The sequence below is a fragment of the Taeniopygia guttata genome, chromosome 13, assembly GCF_048771995.1.
Source record: "Taeniopygia guttata chromosome 13, bTaeGut7.mat, whole genome shotgun sequence".
In the NCBI taxonomy this organism is placed as follows: domain Eukaryota; kingdom Metazoa; phylum Chordata; class Aves; order Passeriformes; family Estrildidae; genus Taeniopygia; species Taeniopygia guttata.
This window is the reverse complement of record NC_133038.1, coordinates 13822322-13826318: the sequence shown is the minus strand read 5'-3', so window position 1 is coordinate 13826318 and position 3997 is coordinate 13822322.

The window sequence follows — 3997 nt, the reverse complement described above, 5'->3', positions numbered from 1 at the left end:
TATGCTGCTTCTAGAGCAAGCTGCCCTATCCAAAGTGACCCAAAATAAGAACCCCAAGCCCAAGCAAAGCCAGCCCGTGTGACAGGAGCTGTGTGCAGACAGCTGACGCAGGGGCTGGGAATGCAGAGGTGCAGAGCTCCCGGGATGTGCGTGGCCTCTCTCCTTAGCTCCTTATTTATCCTCCCTGTGGGAGGCACAGCTGTGTTTACAGGAGGTGGGAGCCCAGCCTGGGCCAGGCTGAGCTCCGTGCTGGGACCTGCTGGGGGCTGCTGTGCCACAGCCATGGGCAGGAGTGACCCGCAGGCTTCTCCTGGGCTGGAGCTGCTGCAGGGCAGCTTCAGAGGCAGGAGCTGAGAGAATGGGTTTGCTTTGGCCCTGACTGGGCTGCAGTGCCAGGCTCGGTGTGGTGAGGGTGAGGATGAGGATGGCGGCGCGGGCGAGGCCCCACCTCAGGAGATGCCTCAGCGACCACCCCGGGGGCTCCAGCAGCTGGGCCTGGGACGGCTTCTGGAGAACAGCCAGGGAAAAACGCCTCGCAGGTCAGTCCGAGGGCAGCTGTAACCCCACACTGCTGGGATTCAGGCACTGGGCTACGGCCTTGATCAAGGAAGGAAAATGCATTTACTTTTTTGGCACTCCTTTAATGTTGCTGTATTTTCTGCCGCACCACAGATCTGCCCTTGCCCAGGCTGCTTTTTCACTGGTGGGACCATGTGGGTATTTTGAGCTGATGATTTGTACTCAGAGCTGGAAATACTCAGATTTATATGGAATTACATTTTATACTTTTTGTTTATCTGGAGTTTTGCAGACACTTTAAAACATTACAGCGTCAGTCAGCCATGCAGTGCCAACAACTGCAGTGCCCAAAAGTGACCCGAGTCACTTTTAAACCTTCATTTTTTGTGCTTAAAGAAAGTTGTGAACTTGAACCTGCATGGTTTTTCAGGAAGCCCTTCTAGGGTGTCAGGAATAATCCTTCTCTGTGTCCAGCCACCTTTCCCCAAGCCTTGCACCCCGAGCTCTCCAGCTGTGCATTAGCATGTGCAGAGGTGTGCAGAGCAGAGCCTGGGGCTGCATGGGATGGAGGTGGCTGGGGGTGGCTGGGGGTGGCAGGTCAGGGCTGTGCAGGGTCCCCACGGTGAGCACTGCACACAGCGCCTGAGCTGTTCCTGCTCTCAGCTTCATGGTGCCCAGCAGGGATCTGGCAGCATCCCTGCCAGGGCAGGAGTAATAACTGCTCCAGTCACTGAAAATGGCTTTCCAGATTATTTTTCTTCCAAGCAGCTCGGTGGGCTGAGTACAGATCTTTCCTCCTGGGGCTTGTGTTCATCTGGTGGAGACAGGAGGTTTTGTAGCAGCATTTTGATTCTGGCCAGATGGGTGTCCCTCTCTTCATCCCTGAGAGAGAGTTCAAAATGAGTAAAGGAATTTCTCTTTTCCCTGAGCCCACTTCACTTGTTATAAGCAGACCTTTCAGAGGTGCCAAGGGGCTGGATTGTTATTGTAAACATCACTGTTCCCTGTCAAAGCAAGAGCCAAGTTACCCTTTGGGCTGAGGTTGTCTTTCAGTTCACAACTAGGATGGAGCAAAGAGGCTGTCAGATTAACTGGGGATTTCTGTGGGGGAACAGGATGTTGGGAATTGCTTTTGTGTACAAGATCTATGGGTTTTGTGCCTCCAAGGTCCTCAGACCACTTTGAAAATCCTAGATTTAATTTGAGTGTGCTGGTCATGCCTTTGGGCTTTTGTGCTGGGCTGAAGAACAGCACAAACCCAGTCATTGCTGGCATCTCTGGAGCCCATCCCACCAGACCAGCACTACAATCCTCTGGAAGCAGTGGGGGTTTCATCATGTGTTGGTCAGGAGGAGTGTCAGGCATGGCCATTACTGAGGAGCTGAGTCACACAAGTTCTGCCAAGGGGATGGTCTCTTTCTTCTGCAAAACAACAGCCAGAACTCAAATTGCAGCTCTTCACTCCAGATGGTGTGGAGAAAGCTCAGCACCATCAGGGAGCCTTTTGAGCTGGGCTGTGGAAATGCAGCATGGATATATTTTTATAAGTAGAAGGGACAGAGCTGTGGGTGGTGTTTGCCACCCTGCACCAGGTGCAGGAGCTGTAATATAGCTGCTTCTTGGTCTGCCACAGATTCTGTGAGGTGACAGGACACCCAAATGCTGATGTGATTTGTGTGCACCAACTCCAGGTGACTTCCTGGAGGTGCTGGCAAAGGTTGGCTGCTTTTTGACAACAACTAATGCTGTTGCTCCTGGACTGCTGTCCTCAGCTCAAACATCACAGTTCAGGAAAGAAATTGCTACAGTGGATAATGCTTCCATTGGAGACTGCATAATAGATCCAGCTGGTGGATCCCTGTGATTCCCTCTGGCCATGTGGTGTCCAACAATGACAGAGAGGAGCAGCAGGAGCCTGTAGTGCTTCTGCACTGGGTTGCCATTTGGGTGGGTGCTGGAACTCTCAACACTTGAAGGAATCCCAGAAGAAGGGCTTTAAAATTAACTATTTTTTTATTAAAGGAAATTTATAAAATGCTAATTAAAGGGAAGGCAAAATGGTGATTTTTTTTTTCCTGGTGCTCCTTCTGGTTCTCTTTCCATCTCTGGAGCCATCCTTTGCCCTGGCCAACCCCCTCCACGCTGCTGCCCAGATGGCTGCCCCTGCCTGCATGGCTTGTGCTCCCTCGCTGCAAGCTGCACACAGATCTCTGCTCTTTGTAAACAGGCTAAAAATACCGTGGTGCTGCTCCTCTGAGGGCCCAGCAGTTCAGAGAGGCTGGGAAGGAAGCCGGGGTCAGGCGGCCTCCGGGGAGCGGGCGTCACATGGAGGCACAGAGCCACGAGTGGGGCTGGCTGCAGAGAGAGACAGAGCATCAGCCACAGCACTGCTGTCCTGCTGTCCTGTCCTGCTGTCCTGTCCTGCTGTCCTGCTGTCCTGCTGTCCTGCTGCCCTGCTGTCCTGTCCTGCTGCCCTGCTGCCCTGCCCGGGTGAGCCAGCGGTGCCAGGTCTCCCCAGATTAGTGTTCATGGTGTGCGAGATGTGACTTGGAATGCTCCAGAGCTTTGTGCTCCTCTTTTGAAGAGGAATTTTTTGTATTTTCTACTCCATTTCTGTGCTAGGTATTGTGATGCAGGGACCAGGGTCCTGCAGAGTGCTGGCTTCTCCAGGCACTGCCACCCCAGCCAGCTGGGCTCCTTTGCTGAGGGTGCCCTGTGAGCCTTGTGTCTCCATATCCTCTGGGAAAGGAAGTCAGAAAAACCTATTCCTTCAGACATGCCATTTCAGAAGGCATCAAAAGCTAATTTCTCTTCTCACCACACCCATGCAAGACGTTAAGGGATGTGACTACCCTAACCACACCCTGGTCAGAGTGACCAGGACCTGAGTCTGAATGTCCCTCTCCAATGACACAGAAGTCAATTCCAACCAGGAACCTTCTCAGTGGTAGCAAATTTCAGTTTTAATAATATGTGTCATAGACATTAACACCTGGAATATTGTTATATTTTGCTTCATAAGTGTTTAACCGTGTTAGCTGGTGTGAGCGGCACAGAGTGAATCAGCAATGATCACCAGTGCCTTGTTAGGCACCCTGTGTGTGCTGTGAGTGCTGAAAGCACAGACCAGGGCCAGCACTGGTCTGGTAGCAAGGACAGCTGTGTCTCTGCTGTCCTACCCTATGTGCTTCCTCCATCTCCATCTCTCCACTGCAGTGGAAGTGCAAGTGTCCCTGTGTGAGCTGTGACAGCAGGATTCAGGGCTGGGCTGTGGGAGCTCCTGGTGCTGGGCAGTTCAGTCGCAAAGAAGGAGTTCATGCAGAGCTGAATACAAGCCTGTGATGGGCAATAAACACCTTAAAGCCCAAGCTCAGCAGCAGCACCCTCTGCCTGCCCACAGCCAAGGGAGCTCCAGGCTCAGAGCACTCGGGTGAGCTGCCATGCAGGTGGGAGATGCCTTCCACACACCCCGCCTGGT